Below are 22,382 nucleotides of genomic sequence, written 5' to 3' on the forward strand. Positions count from 1 at the left end.
TATCATCCCGGTATAGTGATATATTTCTTAGATCTGTAATCATGCAAAGCAAAGAAGGTAGAGTCACACTAGAGCAACAACGTGTGGGTTGGTAGGGAAGAGTTGTACGTCTGGCAGAGGCAGCGAGCAGTGCCCACCCCCAAGGCAACCTGTGCTCTCATCCCTCAACATCCTTCACATTCACTAACTCTCACATTTCTCGTAGCTTGGGCATCTTGATCTTAGCAATGAGAAAAAGCAGCAATTCTAAACGTATACATATCTAACGTTAGTATATATAATAGGTGAAAGAGTAATAACGGTAAAGAAATAGTAATCCAGGGAAGAGAAAAATATCTTGGGCACTAATACGGAGTTCGTGAGAATTAGTGTCAATTTGGCATCTTGAGTGTGTGGTGGATGTTGCGCTTCAGTCAAGTGTTGGTCACTCCAGTGGGCAGAACAGTGGGCACGTCAGGGCCTGTGAGAGATGCGGCCTTCCTAAGTCAACACAACCGAGTGATATATCAACTGTGCAACCAAGGATGTGATAGATTATAGTGTTCCATAATAAGAAGATTACGAATACAATTGATTTTTAAAAGTGCCAACCTGTGTTTGTGTGTGGTAATCAAGTAGGGTTGTGTTGGGGGGAAAGCTTGTGGAGGAACTTTGAGAGGCAGCGAGGAAGTCAGACGGCAGGTAAGTGTCTCGTGTCATGTTGGCCCACTAGCTGCCACAACTGCAGGGCACACCCGTCCGCCGCTACGGTTGTTACCGCATGATCACTAGCCCAGAAAAGGGCATGATAAACATTTTCATACACATCACACTTACTAACGACTGCAGTAGTGCCATACACAGAATATACAGTTTGCTTGAGTAACTGATATATCTTGCTTATACTTGTCAGGTTCAAGGTGTACAAGGTTAATGTAAATACCTCGCCTCGGTGCGCCCAGACATTACCGCGTTGTTTGGACCATATTTATTTGTCTCAGAAACCAGTTGTTTATGGCTGTAGTCACGACATGCAATACAGAAACTCTAAGTCTAGTTTATTACACATATCTTCGACTAATTATGTAACGACCTTCTTATCTCAGCGCGCCCTCGAATCTGAACGAGTCTGATAAATATTGTTGTTCCTATCTTAACCCCTTTTCTTAGTACATTATTAGAGTACACGACCAGATGATGCAGTTAGGAGTCAGGAAGTGAGGGTTGAGCGGCAGGTGATATGGTTCGTGATCCTTGCCTGCCACAGTTGGGTTAGCACGAGAGAGGTTCATCATGGGCCGCCTTCCTCTTCAGATTTTCCCCTAGTGGGCAGATACCGTATTGGGACGCGCTCATTGGTGGGTCGGCTCGCGTGACCTTAATGATGGGCGGGAAACTGTACAAGTTGGGCACTCTTAAGATTAAATGTTCTTTTACATTCTGATGGTTTCTTGGTTTGTTGTCTCACTGGAGATGGGGTCAGTAAGAGTGGTGCTCGGCGAGACACTGTAAAATACTTTACCAAGTCTGGCCAATAGACAATGCGTTCGTAGACGTTACAGACAAAAATATGAATAAAAGCACCTCTCGCTCTCTCCGCTGTGTGTCCCATGGTCAAGAAGTTGATTTATGTGTTAACCTGGCGAGGGAGCCACGCGATAATGATGAACCTGGGCGGCTGATATTTACAGGAACTAACCTAATTTGGAAGTCACGAGAGGGATCTGGTAGGGGGTCCTGGTCTTATGTTTCAAGGAAAATAAAGGTCACTTAACGAATGTACACTTGCACAATATAAAGGATGTACATTTGTGGTCCCTCTGTTATAGCCATAAACAAAATCTTATCGTAGGTTCTCAGGAACTCGTGTCCATGTGTGGTGGTGTTTGGGGCCTGGACGGGCAGTCCCACCACAGGTCACCGTATTTTCGCTTCTTATGATCACGGAAATTTCATTCAGCTCTTCCATCACTTGCATCTGGATTACCCTCTCAGATCATTTGACTTGGCCTTAAGTAATTGGTAATTTTCCGTTCTTATATACGCCCTGACTATGTCCCCAATAAGCTTGGAAAGTATCAGAGGTTCAATTACCTTACATCTAAGTCAGGTACCAATCTGCAGTTTGCCTTTGTGATCATTCAAGGTGTTTAATGCCGCCTCCCGGGGCCCAGCTACGCGCAGCGATTTGTCTTGGACATAATGAGCTGGCGGGTATTCCTCGCTGGCTAAGGCACCGTTGTCTATGACATGTTACAGCTGTGATGACTGAACGTTTCATTCCTTATTTGTTCTGCGAAATTTTAAGTGCCCTTGTGTGGAAACGAAGCGTGACGAGTTGTCTGGCTTGGGCCAAAAGTAAGTCCCTTGTTTACTACTTTGATCTGAAAAATTTGTTCCCTCCAACAGCGTCTTTCGGAAGAGCGATATAGCGATAAGATAAATTGGTCATTTAACAGTAAATGTTTAACTTAGAATGAGAGCGTTGCTGTTTTCTTCCAGGAAGATAGATATTACTGAAAAGTAGTTGTAGGCTTTACGTGAACGATCCGAAGTGTAATGTAGTATAATCTCATCTTAGACGACCTGTAAACAGTATTTCAATTGAAGACTAAAAACAGTAGACGGTCTGAGGAAGAGTATTTAGGATTAGTCTATTGAAGATGTAGAAGTATAAGTCAGTCTGTGGAAGATGTAGAAGTATAAGTCAGTCTGTGGAAGATGTAGAAGTATCAGTCAGTCTGTGGAAGATGTAGTAGTATAAGTCAGTGTGGAAGATGTATAAGTATAAGTCAGTCTGTGGGAGATGGAGAAGTATAAGTCAATCTGTGGAAGATGTAGTAGTATAAGTCAGTGTGGAAGATGTAGAAGTATAAGTCAGTCTATGGAAGATGTGGAAGTATAAGTCAGTCTGTGGATGTGGAAGATGTAGAAGAAAAGTCAGTCTCTGTAAAATGTAGAAGTATAAGTCAGTCTGTGGAAGATGTAGAAGTATAAGTCAGTCTGTGGAAGGTGTAGAAGTATAAATCAGTCTGTGGACGATCTAGAAGTGTCAGTCTGTGGAAGATCTAGAAGTATAAGTCAGTCTGCGGAAGATTTAGAAGTATAAGTAAGTCTGTGGAAGATGTAGAAGTGTAAGTCAGTCTGTGGAAGATGTAGAAGTGTAAGTCAGTCTGTGGAAGATGTGGAAATATAAGTCAGTCTGTGGAAGATGTAAAGTATAAGTCAATCTGTGGAAGATGTAGAAGTATAAGTCAGTCTGTGGAAGATGTGGAAATATAAGTCTGTGGAAGATGTGGAAATATAAGTCTGTGGAAGATGTGGAAATATAAGTCTGTGGAAGATGTAAAAGTGTAAATCTGTCTGTGGAAGATGTGGAAATATATGTCAGTCTGTGGAAGATGTAGAAGTATAAGTCCGTCTGTGGAAGATGTGTAAATATAAGTCAGTCTTTGAAAGATCTATACCTATAAGACAGTCTGTGGACAGTTATAAAAGGAAGCACATCTGGAAGATTCTAGACGGAACAGTCAGTTTTTAAAAGCCCGAGTCGACCGGGCAGCATCGTCTCAGCAGCCCCAGGACTGTTTGTTGCCTCTTCCTTCGTCATGAGACGCTGATGGATCTACAGAAGAGTACCCCGGCGGCGCTGCTGGGTCAGCTGCTGCCAGGGGGTCATGATAACACGACCAGTGTGCATATGTCAGGCCTGCAGAGTATTGACATCACGTACGTCGACGATATTGTTGACCATCTTCCAATCGTTGTACCGCTGCGTGTTTGACGTTCATATCCTGAATAGGACAGCACGATCATTGTGCCCGATGGTACGGCCCTTGAGATATTATGGCTGGGCTCTTGATCTGACCCGTCAAAGGCCAGGCCATCATAACCAGGGGTCACACAGTTACGCTCAAGGAAGCTTAGGTCGTTACTCCGTGCCGAAGGAGTTGAAGCGGAAGTTGACTGATGGGTTTCACAAAAATAGTCTCAAGTTTTCATCCAGTAAAGTTAGGCACTGGTCATATTTATCAGTGTGATACGTATTTATTGATTTATAGATAAGTACTATCTTTTAGTTGCAGGGAAATGTGGACTCTTTTGGAGCAAGAAGTTCTATAACGAGATGTTCTTTGACGATATATATATATATATATATATATATATATAAACCGGTTTTGACTTATAAATTCATGGAAGTGAAGCAAAAGTTTAATGGTCGTAAAGTGGAAGCAGAATAGACAAGCAACTGAAATTTATCTTTCCAGTCATCGGTATTTTTAAAGCAACGCGAGCACTACACACATAGGTGGAGGGTAGACTCTGGTTTGCTGAGTCTGAAACTAACTCAACAGAGCTCATGGTGAACACCTACTTACGTCCACTCCATTAAGAGCTTACAAAAAATACCGGCGGAGAAGCATTAACATAATTTATCTTTAAATGTTTTTGAAAGTTCGAAGGTGTGTAATGAGTGAACATACACTATCTGTTTACATAAGTCAGGGCAACACATCTGACTGATCCCATAAAAATCGGTTAACACAACCCAGGGAACATATTCTGCGTGGCACGATCATGCCTCTCCCACCTGAAGTAGTCTTAAAGGGTCCTTTACCCCCGGCCTGTTGGGTTAGGTCGTTGCTCGACCAGGCTGTTGGAAGCCGGAGCCCGCAGGCCCACGTAATCCCCACAGCCTGACTGTAAGTACTTGCCCAGAGCACTCTTAAAATTATCTACCGTGCATTTCATGGTGTTTCTGATGGTAGTAGGCAAGGTGTTAACGAGTCTTGGGCCCCGGATGTTTAAGGTTTTTTGCCTTTTTGTGCACATCGCACCTTTGGATTGTAATGGTTGTATTTTACACTTCCATGCCTGTGTAGAATTCCGGGTGTAAGTTGGGGACCATCGTTTCTAGAATTTTCCTGTTATACTCGATGATATACACCTCTCCCCTGTTCGAGGCAGTTCCATACAATTTTAGAGGCAGAGAACAATCAGACCGCTGAGGTAATTCACATTTTGCAAAGTGTCTGACCCAAGAGACCATATTTTCATCGAGCACATAGTTTATGAAATGAGAATATATTGAAGCGGGGACTTGGCTGAGAATAAACTGAAGCGGGGACGTGGCTGAGAATAAACTGAAGCGGGGACGTGGCTCTACAACTTTCCAGCAAACATAATGATACGCTGTAAGCTGCAAGATCTCTGATGTCACCATGGTGGAAAGTTCTAGTCCCCAAGATGTGGACTTACACTTTTACTGTTTCTCATTCTTAGATCGACTGCATACGCAAGCAACACCATCTTGTAGTTTATGCATACGCAAGCCACAGGTTCTCATGGTAGCAGATGCAGACGCAAATCACAGCTTCTTATAGTCGTAATTACACACGTAAACCACATTCTCTTGTAGTAGATGACTTGAGAGATCTACCCCTACAACTCTGGCTGAGTCCAAACCACTGAGTTGGATTGGTGGTCGACTAAGTTGTAGGAGACGGCCGCCTACCTAACCATCTCAGCCTGGTTGGTTTAGTACAGTCTATAATTACCTATTGTGGGCCTTCGTAAATGTTGTGCATCCCATAAGTTGAATAATCTTGGGTCCCGGACGTTTTAGGTATGCTCTTATGCGTACCATACCTTTTGCATTTGTTAGTAATACTCTATGGAGTCTTTAGAGTCTGTCGTGCCAGTAGAGAGTTATTTTTGAGTTTTGTTGAAGAGGAATGCCTTTTAAGGTGTACCATATGTAAATGTACCCAGGGCATCTTTGAAGGAATTTTCATTGCTGGGGCAAATATTCAGAAAGGCGTATTCATGATAAAAAGCTCACAAGGAATATTGCAATTGACGTTATACCAAAAAAAAGGCCTTAAAGGGCCTAGTCTCGTGGGGAGAAATGGCTTTTTGGTCATGAATCCTGGGGAGAATAAAGGGCCTACTGGAGGAATTGCCCCCACAAACTAGTATGTTAAGATATGCCTTGAATATACCTCTCCCGTCTGCGCTCTCTGCGCTCCTCAGTCTCTGATTTCAGTCGTTCCGAATAGTTCCTTTATCTTGTCAACGTCGGCTATGAAAGGTCTTTGTACGCTTTCTAACTCTACAGTTTCGCATACCTCGAAAGATGGTGTTCATAGGCAGCTGTAATCTATTCGAGAGAGTATTAGTGTCTATAGGAAAGTTGTCATTGTTTTCCCCCACTCGTTTTGAAAGTGGTTTTGTTCACTGATCTTGAAGGTCCGCAAGATTCAGCTTGCCATCTTTTTGGAAAAGGCAACTGTTGCTTTTTGTTTGCTGAAGGTTGGATTGTCCGACATTATTACTCGAAGGTCTTTCACAGTGCTCATTCATTACATAACAATGTGTCCATCTGGTATTCTGTGCTGCTTTTAATTCCTTCAGCTTTCCCATACTGGAGGAGTTGGAACTTATCCTCATTTGAAAAACGTACATAGGCCTGAGGACTGTGGCCTCAGACTTCCTGATTGACAAAATAATAGTGCCGGTTCGATCCAAGGCAAGTATGTGGAGGTAGAGACGATCCAACCTTAAAACCGATATGTCGTATCTGCAGCTCTTTCCCCCCCCACACTTTCCTAGGCTTCAGCTGGAGGAGGATTGGTTTCGATCGTTCAGTTACTGAGAGTGGCATGTTCCCCTCTCCCGCTTGGCCCAAAATTTGAAAAATAAAACAATTTTGATTGTACTGTACGTAACCGACCTTTAAACCTGGTTCTGATAGGGTGAAACCGACGCTATAATGCCAGTTGTATACAACGTCAAACCTGATGATTTGATTAGTTTGTGACCCACATCAAACCGAACTTGACTAGGAAGAAGTTGTTAGCAGTAGCAATTAGTATGTGGCCTAAAACAATGTTCATACCGTAAAAAAAATTCTAATTATGATGAACATTTCCACCACCACATTCCCTAGTTCAAGGAGTCTACCTGAACAAAACTAGGTTCGTGAACAGTGAAGCCATAATGCACAAAGCTAGGCTCGTGAACAGTGAAGCCATAACGCACAAAGCTAGGCTTGTGAGAACGGTGAAGCCATAACGCACAAAGCTAGGCTCGTGAGAACTGTGAAGCTATATCGCACCTAGCAGCAAACTCCAGTAGTTTTCTAAACTCCTCCAGACGCTTAGTTCGTGAAGACCAACCCCAGGCAAGGATTTAGAGCCGTGATTACAAGTATTCCCACTGACAGTTCACTATTGGCGATAATTTTCGCCCCGAACCGTTACTTTCACCTTATTTAGGCCTCTGATTATGACCTCTGATTATCTTAATTTCGCCTCATCAGTTTCTCCAAGAAAACCCTCCTCCATTACCCCACATTAGCAGTCGTGGTGAATATTTGGCTCCCCTGGGGCCAATAAGTTTATCTTAAACACCATATCGTTCACCCCAGACGTCACCTTAAACGTGCTGACTATGCATTTAACAACCCCCGATTGCTTTATAATCACCAGGTTCCTCCCCGAACATACCCATTCTCAGACTACATAGATTGCCTCTAACCTGTTGTAGTCTCCCCACCCCACCCAAGCACAGACCACGACTCCCATATGCACCGTTTTCTAATCCATCTTTCTGGAAGGGTTGGTAGATTCGCGAAGATTTATTCCGAGTTTTCCAAATATATCATCACATGACATGATCATGCAAAGTGGACGTTCAGTGATACATGTTTAATGTTTCAGTATACAGCAAGCATACCAATGTATAAGAGAAAACATTATGATGTAGGAATTTACTGTTATATGTGTAGGTAAATTACATATACCTTCATCAGAGTCTGTAAAGAAAGGATACTATGCATGTATATCTACATTATGAGTTTGTTAAAAACATAAAATCTTAAGTGTTCCTTGAAAAATGTATATTATAAAAACTCAACATGAAATGAATAATCGAGAAAGAATAAAGGAAATTGATGGTAACAAACAAAAACGTGACCTCTATAATAAATTCAGGAGGCAAAATTTAATAGATGAGAGTAAAGTTCTGCTATTCATAGCTGTTAGATATTCTAATGTTAAGATATACATTCATAAAGAACCAAACAGTTGCACTCAAACCCTAATAAAGCTTATCTAAAGACACAACTTTTGATACTTCATTGTTACTAATAGTGGGTTTGTTCCTGTTGGACACTCTGGCCTCCAATATTAACAGATCAGCGTTTGATGAGCTACTGACCAGCAAAGAGAAGCTCACAGTCGACATCGAGTGGTCAATGTCATGAGCATGATTCCTTGCTGCTGAGAGGCAGGTTGCGTTCCTGCTGACCGCTCAAGGTGTTCATGAATGCGACTCCTGAGGTGTCGCTTCGTCTTTCCAATATACAAAACTGTACAGCTGTTGCACTTATACTCGTGGACAGTTGACGACAGCAACTCCGTTGGAATGATATCTTAAACTTGAAAAATAAATGAACTGTATTTCTTGCGTTAAGAACTGTTCTAAGGGTAAGTTAATGTATATATTCCTATGAGTCCACGGGGAAAATGAAACACGTTAAGTAGGGATGTTAGTCATTATTAAATTTCTTTATTCTTTCTCGATTATTCACTTTGTACTTTTATGATATATATATACATATATATATATATATATATATATATATATATATATATATATATATATATATATATATATATATATATTCAAGAAACATTTTAGATTTTATGCTTTTTACAGAAACTCCGTCATTTAAGACCTTGATCTTCTGGCCAGCGGCTCCTGGCCATCCTCTTTCGTTCTCGTGTTCGACGTCGTGCAAATTATGCAGCCACTACGACGGCTAAAAGCTTACATTAACTAAGTGTTCCATTGGTGCTTTTAGAAGTAAGATGAAATGATGAGCAACGGCAGCTCCCTTGGTGTCGAAGGAATGACGAGACCCCTCACACGCATCCTGATTAAGACGCAGTCAGGTATTGCTTTAACCTGAGAGATCTGCTAACCCCTGGATCACGACGGTACGACCCTTGGGTAGAAGGGACGACCCTTGAGCACGACAGTAGGACTTGGACTCGTGGAGATAAAGGTGCGACCCTTGAGCACGACGGAACGATCCACGATCTTTGGCCACAACGGTACGATCCTTGAGCACGACGGTACAATCCTTGAGCACGACGGTACGATCCTTGAGCACGACGGTACGATCCTTGAGCACGACGGTACGATCCTTGAGCACGACTGGTATGAACGTCAGGTACTGATTGTGTCCATCATTCCCAAGGATCGTGCCGTCGTGCATGAGGGGTTGAAGATCTGGATAGGTCTCACGATGATCACAGTAAAGTATCTGTGATGTCAGAGAGGAAGATAACAGGTTGAATACTACGAATCTGTAGAACCAGGGACGTTAAACCGGCTAAATGACCGACCTGGAAGATCATTCCGTCCACGTATCGATTAAGTCAGATGTGTAAGGTATTAAGAATTGTGGAAAACACTTGGATTATATTCACTGGAACGGAGACGAAGGACAGACACAGATTATTACAGGCCCGAACATGGAAAATTGAGGAAGAATTGGTCCCAGACCTGTTCCAGCTGTAGTATCTTAAATGAGGAAGATGCTATTGTGAGTCATTCTCTTGAGCTCAATCAAAAGAGAAATAGTGGGTGTCGGGGACCAAGACTTCCCTCTTTCCTGCAGGCGATTATAAGGAAGCACAGTCGGGAACCCGTGGTTGTGTTCAAAGGAGAGAATTTAGTCAAACTCATCAAGAGTGAACCTGGACAGCTCACGTGTCAGGAATATCTGTAGAGAGTAGGTCGCATGAGCCTAGTTCTAGTAACCAGCTAATGTTATAACGCTATATGTCCCAATCCTATAGGACCTTCGCAAGCAGTGTCAATTAGCCCTATACTTTCCCTGTGTGATGCACCATGCACACGTGCATTTGAGAAACTGGAGATACTTTCGACTGCCTGTATTTGAAACTATATAGAAATGAAAAAGAATCTTAGTCACTGAACGCATTGGTATCTGTTCCTGTTTTTATTTTTTTTTCGTACCAATATATCCTGGCGTATTTTCGAGCAGGGCTTAATTTTGTATCCTTAGCAGCAAAGTTTCACTCAATATCCTGCCGAGGATCCTTGGCAGTGTTGCAGCTAAATCTAGCGAATTTAACCTCCAATCTAACGGCTGAATTGACCATCGCTTTTTTTTCTTTTATTGACGATTTTATAATCTGGGACGGAATTTTAACATTATGGCCTAATTGTGGATTTTAAGTATACTTGATTTTGTCTCCTAAAGAATTTCCTGTGTGATGTTGATGACCTAAAAGATGACAGCGTTCTGCCGTGCTGGCGGACTTCCTCAAACCTTGGTGTTGGGGGGCTACCTTCTAACCCCGCAGCTTTGTCTTACCTTACGATGGTTTCTGAGGTCTTCTATCCCCACAGCTCGGCCTCCAACCAGGACGTCATGTTCGGTGACCAAGCTCTCTTGATGAAGGTCTGGTATACCCAAGCGTTTGATGTAGGTTTCATTGTACAATCGTGTCACCAGGAAGAAATGATCCATTTTCTTTTTACAATCGTGTCTCCAGGAAGAAATGATCCATTTTCTTTTTACAATCGTGTCACCAGGAAGAAATGATCCATTTTCTTTTTACAATCGTGTCACCAGGAAGAAATGATCCATTTTCTTTTTTAAAGAAGGCTGGCAGGGGTCCTCCTCCCCTGGTGTTCTATATTTGCCTGTAGCAGTCCGAATACACATGGGGCCCTGACGTATATCATATTAACCAAGGTATTTCCTGCAGCATATCTCGTCTTCTTTAGGTCTGATGATATATATTCTTGGGTGTACTATTAGATATTCCGCCCAGTGTGGCATTGCAGCAGGGGAATCTCAGGTGTTGCATTGCATATCAAATAAACATTTATAAATCTTGAACCTTGTTGCTGGCCGCAGGTAAGGTAGGACCCTTGGAACTCTCAGCACTGACTATGTCCAGTTATCTGAAGACCTGTGAAGCATTTGTATACAGGCGCTTAGATTCTGTGAGGCTGTATCATAACTTGAATTTTGCTTGATCGTGACACCATATATGATGATTTAGCTTGATTTCTTTTTTCACTTATAGTTGTGTTTGGCTTTGATGGATACTTGATGTCGAAATTGTCGTAATGAACATTTTTTAGTGTCAAAATTTTCATGGAAATATTTTTGTGAAGAACACCCGCTTGAAACTGCTTTCACGATGACCATTTTTAAATCTAATAATTGATGTAATTCAGGATATTGATTTTCATTCTAATGAAATCCAGAAATGCATGAATATCTAATTCTTGCTGAGTGAGGTACCTCGACCGTGGGTTGTACTGCAAGTTGTCATGTACAAACTATTATAGTTCAGCAGACGTCAGGTAAATTTTGACTCCGCGTCCTCACATGATGCTGTAGGAGCAGGATACAGTCGCTGATGATGGTACGCAGTTTAACAATTCACTAAGGCGGACGATGATTTATATAAGGGCATGAAATGCTATGAGACGAGTCTGAAACCCAGATATTCTTTTTCTGTGGTATGTATTGTTATAAACTAGGCCTACTGTAGATTTATGAGGGTATATGTGATATTTTACTGTGTCCCAGGTGACATGTCGATGATAACCAAGACTACGCTGGGACCAGTTAAGTGCCGGGTAAATTTAAAATAGACTCGGTAGTAGTTGCAGCTGCCAGCCTAGCCTAGCTCGAATGGAGCAGGCTGGCGTGGTGTTGGGCAGCGCGGCAGGGGGTCCGGCGGGACTGGACTCTGGTCATCATGAGGGCGCCGCCCCCATTGTGCCGGGCATGGGCGGTTGGCGAGGGCGTGAAGCCGTGGGAACATCGCTGATTAATAGCAGTGGACTTTATAGAGCAGCCTTTCACCGATCTGAAGCTGAATGGATGAAGTCAAGACATAGATGAAGGTTGCTTTTGGCAGTGTATCGGTGGTGAACTGAAAACATTTTGAATATTTCCAAACTGCGTTACCCAGACTTATTTCTTATAATATGGGTCGTATCTTGGACGCTGTCATACACATTACTGTGAAAACAAGACCTTCAGTGTGGTGTTTGGGTAGCGTAGTGTGTCATACACATAATTGTACAGACAAGATCTTTAATGTGGAGTTTGGGTAGCGTAGTCTCCATAGTGGTTGCTTGGGTAGCGTAGGATCATATGCGGAGTTTGGGTAGCGTAATAAATTTAGGGAGCACATGTGTGCTAAGATAGTGGATTAATGGTCACTGTACATGGTCTTGGTTCTTGACAACCGAGACTCGGCTTGAGTTTTCCCTACAGGTCAGCACCCAATGTGTAAGCATTGTAGTGTAGCTGGGAATCAAGGGTTGTGGTTCGTGGGGAGGGAAAGGGAAGGGCTTATTATCACGCAGTTAACTTTGAAAATATTAGATTATATCTGATTTCAAACACTTGATTATTTTGATGGTAAAGATTAATTATTTTTGTCATGCAAAATGTCGTATTTATAGCTTGTTAAATATACGACTACCCACCATTTATAATACTGTCGAGTGTTAGCTGGCACATTCATTAGGTGAAAAAGTATAATTTTTGTTTTGTTTTAGGCTGAGCTGTGAGGTTAGAAGACCTCTGAAGCAAACGTAAGGTTAACTTTACCATGATGGTGAATTTCAGACCAGCTAGGCTGTGGGGGCTGATGTAGCCCCTTGAGGGCTGCGGCTTCCAACAACATGGTCGACCAGCGACCCAACCTAATTGCCTGGGCCCAGCCCGGGCTATGGGGAATGAAGACCCCCCAAAAAAACTTCACCAGGTACATCATATTATGTATAACATATAACAAATAAACAAGTGTTGTACTTGCATGTAGAGACTGTCTACATTACGTCACGTTTTGTTCTGTGGGTACATTTTCACTTCCGTTGTAGGATGAAGACCTGCCTGAGTGAGTGACTCGACCGATCCCGGATTATTACAGTGCACGTGCAGTTCAGCTCAAGTGATGTGCTTTTAAAGCTATAGCACTTTGATGGTGGCGTCAGAGGCCTTGATGGATTTACTATGAACTTGCTCGAAAGCGCATGTCATGGTGGGGTGTGGGGGGGGGGGGGGGATTAGCGGTTTATTAACACGCAAAACGTTGAGGAAGGACATTATATATATATATATATATATATATATATATATATATATATATATATATATATATATATATATATATATATATATATATATATATAACCTTGTGAGGTTATTTTGAGTGATGTATTTTACAAGTATTCAGTTCAAGTTATTGTCTTCATTGGAGGTCGCCTTCACAATATTCATTATATGCTTAGTATATATATATATATATATATATATATATATATATATATATATATATATATATATTATATATATATATATGAGCGAGGCCGATGTAGCGATGTAGGATAGAAGATCCTAAATTTGGTTCTCCCATGTCTTCCTTCTTTTGGAAAGTAATACAGGAGGGGAAGAGTTCCAGCACCCAGCTCTCGCTCCTCTTATCGCCTTCTGCAATAGCAGAGGTGTAGAGCACGACACCACGATACTTGAGCACGACGGTACGGCCCTTGAGCACGACGGTAAGACCCTTGAGCACGACGGTACGATCCTTGAGCACGACGGTACGGCCCTTGAGCACGACGGTGCGGCCCTTGAGCACGACGGTGCCACCCTTGAGCACGACGGTACGACCCTGGAGCACGACGGTACTACCCTTGAGCACGACGGTACGACCCTTGAGCACGACGGTGCGGCCCTTGAGCATGACGGTACGACCCTTGAGCACGACGGTACTACCCTTTAGCACAACGGTACGACCCTTGAGCACGACGATGCGGCCCTTGAACACGACGGTGCGGCCCTTGAGCTTGATGGCCGGGGCTTTGACCTAACCTAAGGATTAATTCAGTCAGGCTGGTGTGCTCTGAGGTAGAGTAGTCGTCTTGAAGGGTTTAATGGACTGAGGAAGGCACGTCACCTCATACAAACATAAATAGGATATCAGCTTGAATGAGATGAAGTTAATCCTCATGAAAGTGTCCAGGAAATGTTGACAGAACATATATATTTTTGAAGCATTAGTTCTATTGACGTCAGAGTGAAGCGCTACCGTCGTCATACTTGGATTACAGCGTTAGGGAAATGTCAAGTGGCAGAGATTATTGCCAAGAAACACCTAAGTGAAGACTGAGTGGTGGGTGGGGAAGAGCCTGTCTCCATATATATATATATATATATATATATATATATATATATATATATATATATATATATATATATATCCCTGGGGATAGGGGATTAAGAATACTTCCCACGTATTCCCTGCGTGTCGTAGAAGGCGACTAAAAGGGGAGGGAGCGGGGGGCTGGAAATCCTCCCCTCTCTCTTTTTTTTTTTTTTTTTTCCAAAGAAGGAACAGAGGGGGCCAGGTGAGGATATTCCAAAAAAGGCCCAGTCCTCTGTTCTTAACGCTACCTCGCTAACGCGGGAAATGGCGAATAGTTTAAAAGAAAGAAAAGAAGAATATATATATATATATATATATATATATATATATATATATATATATATATATATATATGTATATATAATTTATATATATATATAATATATATATATAATTTATATATATATATATATATATATATATATATATATATATATATATATATATATATATATATATATATATAATTTGTTTATGGATGGGGTTGTTAGGGAGGTGAATGCAAGAGTTTTGGAAAGAGGGGCAAGTATGAAGTCTGTTGGGGATAAGAGAGCTTGGGAAGCGAGTCAGTTGTTGTTCGCTGATGATACAGCGCTGGTGGCTGATTCATGTGAGAAACTGCAGAAGCTGGTGACTGAGTTTGGTAAAGCATGTGAAAGAAGAAAGTTAAGAGTAAATGTGAATAAGAGCAAGGTAATTAGGTACAGTAGGGTTGAGGGTCAAGTCAATTGGGAGTTAAGTTTGAATGGAGATAAACTGGAGGAAGTAAAGTGTTTTAGATATCTGGGAGTGGATCTGGCAGCGGATGGAACCATGGAAGCGGAAATGGATCATAGGGTGGGGGAGGGGGCGAAAATCCTGGGAGCCTTGAAGAGTGTGTGGAAGTCGAGAACATTATCTCGGAAAGCAAAAATGGGTATGTTTGAAGGAATAGTGGTTCCAACAATGTTGTATGGTTGCGAGGCGTGGGCTATGGATAGAGTTGTGCGCAGGAGGATGGATGTGCTGGAAATGAGATGTTTGAGGACAATGTGTGGTGTGAGGTGGTTTGATCGAGTAACGTAAGGGTAAGAGAGATGTGTGGAAATAAAAAGAGCGTGGTTGAGAGAGCAGAAGAGGGTGTTTTGAAATGGTTTGGGCACATGGAGAGAATGAGTGAGGAAAGATTGACCAAGAGGATATATGTGTCGGAGGTGGAGGGAACGAGGAGAAGTGGGAGACCAAATTGGAGGTGGAAAGATGGAGTGAAAAAGATTTTGTGTGATCGAGGCCTGAACATGCAGGAGGGTGAAAGGAGGGCAAGGAATAGAGTAAATTGGATCGATGTGGTATAGCGGGGTTGACGTGCTGTCAGTGGATTGAATCAGGGCAAGTGAAGCGTCTGGGGTAAACCATGGAAAGCTGTGTAGGTATGTATATTTGCGTGTGTGGACGTATGTATATACATGTGTATGGGGGTGGGTTGGGCCATTTCTTTCGTCTGTTTCCTTGCGCTACCTCGCAAACGCGGGAGACAGCGAAAAAGCAAAAAAAAAAAAAAAAAAAAAAAAAAATATATATATATATATATATATATATATATATATATATATATATATATATATATATATATATATATATATATATACGAACAAAGTGCATAGGAACGCGCACCTTCATAAAACATACAAACCTCCAACAGCCAGGATCGAACCCGGGACCCTTATGCAACAGGCGGGAATGCTACCACTAGGCTATGGACCTGGTATATATATATATATATATATATATATATATATATATATATATACATATACATATATATATATATATATATATATATATATATATATATATATATATATATATATATATAACCACAGGAAGAATGAAACACGACTGTGGTTTTATGCATATACTAGATCATGCGCACAGCTGTGACCTCTTGCAACAGGTATACATACTGTCTCTCTGTAGATAACCTCGTCACAAGCCATCATGTCTTCTGTTGGCTGGGTTTCCGGTGTATAAGTCAGTGTAAGAAGCACTGAATACCGTAAGTACACTGAGCGTCAGAGGGGAACACCACATACCTTACTTTAACCGTACGATGGTTCTAAGTGATGAAGCAGTTTTCCACCATTGCTTAGTCGGTCAATCAGTTTATTCGAAGCTCGACCCTTAGGCCAACCTGCCCTCCACCGTCTGTCTGTTTAGGTACGCTTTGGGTTATCTGCTCAGTATGTTTGTGGACTTCCTCAGTGGAAGGTCCATAATGTTGCTAATCCTTGAACATTAGGTGTATTCTGAGTCCCGGATGTCTACACCGTGTTCTGTTATTGTATGTATGGCATCCTTTCATTTTCGTGGCGACATTTTTACTGTTATAATGCCAGTCTAGCCCTTTATAAGCATACTTTTGGGTGTAGAGTGGCAACAATACCGACTAAAAATTTTTGTCTATAAAGCCTGGTAAATTTCTCTCCTGCGCTCACTCCACTGAAGAGTAAATTATTGCGTATCTTTGTTTCAGATGGTTTACTTTTAGACAAAAAAATAATGCCTGTTGCACGTGAATAGTCTTAACACATTTTCCTGACTTGGCATTTTCCCGAGAAGAATACGGTCTTTTCATTGAAAAAAAAACAAAAAAAACACGGGATACCGGACAGACACGTAGACGCTTTCATAAACCAGTTGAATAACGTGAAAAACCTTAAGGTGATAGCGTCTAACAACCTAACCTTCAGCGAACACAACGAAACAACAATTATCCCATAGAGAAGGATGTCAGGCTGGATCCTGCGGACCTTCAAGACATGGGAAGAAAAACCTATGATGACAGCATTTAAGGCAGTACTCATTCTTTCACGACTTGAATATTGTTTGCCGTCTAATCCCTCCCACAAGGCGGGAGAAATTACGGATTTGGAAAGTGCATGCTAACTTACATTCGGAAATAACTCCCTACTGGCAAGACAGGCAAGGAAGACAGTAAAACACTGCCTTTGAAATCCAAAGGTGACATATGCACAAATAGAGAGAACACCTTCAACATCCGGGGCCTGAGCTTCTTCAACACCTCGCAGGCTGCCATCAGAAACAGCCTGGGATGCACGGTAGAGAAGCTCAAGAGTACACTGGACAAGTACCTACAAAGTGTACCAGACCAGCCTGGCTGTAGGGACTATAAAGGCCTGGGACCTGCGGCTTCCAAGAGCTTAGTTGACCAACGACCCAATCCAGCAGCTTAGGCCCTGCCCGGGCTGTGGGGGTGAATGATTTGATTTGTGCTGGTAACCCCGGCAGAAGACCCTTGAAGACTTTACTAGGTAATTACAAGGGTTATGAGTGTGTAAAGCCGTGATTGACACTTGAAAATGTGCTCTTACTGAGAACAACTGGAGCTCTGACGGGAAAGATATATTATAATTTACACTTGATAGTTATCTTGTATTTCAGTTTCCACTGGCAGCAGCGACCCTGATCACCCGAGACAGTTATAGTTTTTCTTGTTTGTGATTCTCAAATAATCTTGACACGCTGCGGTGCTCCTGTGTCGCACGGTGTGGGAATATGACACAGGTACGGGAACGGAGTGGAAGGTGTTTCAGAAGTGCAAAAAAATTGGTTGGAACGTTATGATTCATGGCATTGTTTACTGACGCGACGTACTGTAGTGGTGCTGATATATCCCAGACTCTGGACAAAGGCAGACAATACAAATCAATATGAAAACATCATCGCATGAAATTAGACAATAATTTTAACTGTAACTAAAAAAAAAAAAATGGTATTTGGAGGACAAAGGGAAAACCCGAAATATTCTTGCACCTCCTGAGAACGATAGAGAAATTACTCTGAGATCGGTTATGAAGACAGTTCTTCACTAGGATGATCGTGACAACAATAAGATATTAAAGTGGATATCCTTTTTTTTTTCCAGTTTCATCGACGTGGCGTAAACGAACAATTCAATCTAGACGCATTGACCAGGCGGGAAATCTTGTCACAGGAAGACAAAGAGATGTGGGAGACCTTGGAGAGGTTAGGTTAGTTGAGGTGACGGTCAGCCATCGCAACAAAGCCAGGATCCAGCCACCGGGAGGGAGGGGGATGATACGATGGGTTCTGAGAAGGGCCACGGGCAGGGTGACCCGCAGGGCTGGGTGACACATGGGGACTTGCTCGTAAGTCATGCCGCGGGGCTTAGTCCTCTGGGACCATTGCTCATTCTCATCTCTGTAAATGAGTCGCTAGAAGGACTGTAATCATACGTGAATATGTTGGCGGGGTATAGATCGTTGGTGTAATTTGACGTTATCTGTTGGCCTGGCAGAAAAGGCTCTCCGAGAGAATGTTCAGGGAATGTAGTAAGGGCAAGAGTAGTGTGGCTGAAGTTGGACATCATAGTAAGCTGCTGGCACTTTATACGAATTCAGTCTTTTCAGACACGTACCAAGACAGATGCAAAAAATCAAAAAGCAAAAAGAGACGAGGAAAAAAAAATATGTATTCACCTAGAAAATACTAGATACGATGAATATCCTGGGAAAAAATACTAGATACGATGTAATTTCGTAATCTGAACGAGAGAATGATGACAGACAAGGTAGAGTAAGGTAAACCTAGTGGAGCGTAGGGGTGTAGGTGGGGGTTGCCAGGACAACACGCCACTGGTGGCCACACTTCTACACGTACTGACAGAGGAACATCAAGAGGAACCCCCTCCCCCACTGTGTCTTTTTTTTCTTAAACATTTTTTTATTTTTTTTTACGGTGCCGGAGGTGACGGGCTGTAAATCAACTCGAAGTCTATCTTAGCCACTTGAAGAAAAATAATGGCAGCCTGGATTATTTAGACCTTCGAGGTGGTGCTATTAGTCTTGCCAGCTAGACTGCTGGTACTGCCCAGATCTTTTACGGCTCTGGGTTTACCTGTGGAGTTGACTTAGGGAGTCTTCTACACCCGCCCTCCCACCCCACAGCTCTAGCTGATCCTAAGCTGCAGAGTTGGGTCTTTGGTTGACCCAGCTCTTAGGGGCTGTGGTCGGCGGACCCACGTGACCACCACAGCCTGGCTAGTCTGGTTCACTTTGTAAATAATTGAACAGCGTCTTTTTAATTTGTCCACTAACTGCAGGCGATGTGTTGGATGATAATCTTGGGCTCTGGATGATGAAGGTGTCTTCCCTTGTCTTTAACGCACTGGTTAAGTGGCAACAATTTATAGTCGTCCACGTCTCTCGTACCAAAATGGTGCTTTATTTGGATGTAGGTTAGGGGACCATTCCTAATAGGATTTCTCAAGTGTGATTAATGATATACCCATCCCGTCTGCGCCAGTCGTTCTTACTGCTGGCCGTGAAAGATCTTTACACACTTTCAAACTCTGCAGTTTCACACGCCATAAAATATGAAGTAAACCTAAGCCTATATATACCAAGTCGACCCTCCAAACGCATGTTGTTGGAGCCTACGTCATTGGCCCTAAACAAAGAAGACGTGCTGGTACAGAGCTAATGAAAACGTAGATTCATCTACATTTTGCTCACACTTACTATACCTTCCTTCACAGTATCTATACCTTCCCTCACAGTATCCATACCTTCCCTCACAGTATCCATACCTTCCCTCACAGTATCCATACCTTCCCTCACAGTATCCATACCTTCCCTCACAGTATCCATACCTTCCCTCACAGTATCTATACCTTCCCTCACAGTATCCATACCTTCCCTCACAGTATCCATACCTTCCCTCACAGTATCCATACCTTCCCTCACAGTATCTATACCTTCCCTCACAGTATCCATACCTTCCCTCACAGTATCCATACTTCTCCTCACAGTATCCATACCTTCCCTCACAGTATCTATACCTTCCCTCACAGTATCTATACCTTCCCTCACAGTATCCATACCTTCCCTCACAGTATCCATACCTTCCCTCACAGTATCTATACCTTCCCTCACAGTATCTATACCTTCCCTCACAGTATCCATACCTTCCCTCACAGTATCCATACTTCTCCTCACAGTATCCATACCTTCCCTCACAGTATCTATACCTTCCCTCACAGTATCCATACCTTCCCTCACAGTATCCATACCTTCCCTCACAGTATCTATACCTTCCCTCACAGTATCCATACCTTCCCTCACAGTATCCATACCTTCCCTCACAGTATCTATACCTTCCCTCACAGTATCTATACCTTCCCTCACAGTATCCATACCTTCCCTCACAGTATCCATACCTTCCCTCACAGTATCCATACCTTCCCTCACAGTATCCATACCTTCCCTCACAGTATCCATACCTTCCCTCACAGTATCCATACCTTCCCTCACAGTATCCATTCCTCTCCTCACAGTTTCCTTGCAACTGAGGATTCAGGGTCGCGTGACTTCACAAGTCGGCCTACGCGGCCGGGTCCGTTTTTTGGAGTCAGAGTGGGTTGACTTGGTATATATGGGCTTAGATGTAAACATACAGTAGTGCTCCATGAGAGTAGTGGTGCCTTGAACAGCGCTCTCATTGGCTTTTCCTCACATGTTTTGAAGGTTCACAAGATCCGTTCAGTAATCTTTTTTGGGAGAGGCAAGTGTTGCCGTGTTCAGTAATGCCATAAACGTAAGAAAGGGTGTTCATAGTATCGTAGTGTGTTGAGCTGAGGCGTTAGATATGAGATGATGTTACGACACAGTGGAGGCAGGACTGGTTATTGGTGCGTCACTGCGTCACATGGACATTTAGGGAAACTACTGTTCTTAACCTTAACCTGAACAGATCCAGCACTCTCTCTGTTGTTCCACGTTAGCCTGGCACTGCCCTTAGCTTTATATGTTCCTCGTTAGCCTGTCGCTGCCCTTAGCTTCATGTGTTCCTCGTTAGTCTGGCACTGCGCTTGGCTTCATGTGTCCTCGTTAGCATGGCACTGCCCTTGGCTTCATGTGTTCCTCGTTAGTCTGGCACTGCCCTTGGCTTCATGTGTTCCTCGTTAGCCTGGCCTTGCCCTTAGCTTCATGTGTTCCTCGTTAGTCTGGCACTGCCCTTTGCTTCATGTGTTCCTCGTTAGCCTGGCACTGCCCTTGGCTTCATGTGTTCCTCGTTAGCATGGCACTGCCCTTAGCTTCTATGTTCCTCGTTAGCCTGGCCTTGCCCTTGGTTTCATGTGTTTCTCGTTAGTCTGGCACTGCCCTTGGCTTCATCCATCCCTTGTTGCCTTAGATCGCCACTACAAGTCACCTTCTAGTTGCCCTGGACTGATCTTTGTGGGTCTCCTACCCGCATAGCCCGGGCAGGACGCCAGGCTGTGGGGTGACCATAAGTTTTTGCAACAGGTAATGTAAGCTCGTTATTGGCTCCCCCGTCACAGTCGCTCCTCGTCCCTGGCAACCTTTAATTGTCTCACTCAGCTTTACATTAGGCGACTGTACTGCCTCCTGATGAGGGTGTGGGCCGGGCTGGGCTGGGCACCTGAGGTTCCTCGTCGCCTCAGCACCACCTGCACGTGGGTGGCCGCTGCCTTCTTCAGGGAAACAGAGAACGGTGGAAGAAGAGATGGCGGGGTTATCCCCCCCGGTGTGCGATGGAGAGTAGGGGAGCTGGGGCTGACGAGAGAGAGAGAGAGAGAGAGAGAGAGAGAGAGAGAGAGAGAGAGAGAGAGAGAGAGAGAGAGAGAGAGAGAGATTTGGAGGAGTTGTTAGGCAGCAGCCTGGCCTTTTTCTTTTCTTTGTTAGATGAGACGGCACGTGCAGCTGAGGCCCTAATCAAGGCCATCCCATTAACGATATATATATATATACTAGCCTGAGCCAGGTACCCATTTTATCGACCAACCCCCAGCGGTGGAGGAACAGCTGGGTATGGTATCAAGACCCTCCCCGTTGCTTGGTATGTAGTGTTTACATTCGGGAGACCTGCAACTTGTGTATACCCAGCAGATCCCTGTGTTCCATCGTCACACTGTATGGTGACGGGTCCTGCCCAGGCTGCCGTGCTTGGTGAACCACAGGGGATGTATGGTGACGAGTCCTACCCAACCTGCTGTGCTTGGTGAACCACAGGGGATGTATGGTGACGAGTCCTACCCAACCTGCTGTGCTTGGTGAACCACAGGGGATGTATGGTGACGGGTCC

The 22,382-nt window shown here is 43.2% G+C and overlaps 1 protein-coding gene across 1 annotated transcript in view; it reads left to right on the top strand.

Moving 5' to 3' along the window:
• The first annotated feature begins 411 nt into the window (after positions 1-411).
• LOC139749869 (protein N-terminal asparagine amidohydrolase-like) overlaps positions 412-22,382 on the top strand; it is a 479,132-nt gene continuing 457,161 nt past the window's right edge. Inside the window, exon 1 of the mRNA XM_071664225.1 lies at positions 412-681. The gene's annotated coding sequence lies outside the window, so the exon portion shown is untranslated. The remainder of the gene's footprint in view (positions 682-22,382) is intronic.

The sequence above is a fragment of the Panulirus ornatus genome, chromosome 8, assembly GCF_036320965.1.
Source record: "Panulirus ornatus isolate Po-2019 chromosome 8, ASM3632096v1, whole genome shotgun sequence".
Lineage (NCBI taxonomy): Eukaryota > Metazoa > Arthropoda > Malacostraca > Decapoda > Palinuridae > Panulirus > Panulirus ornatus.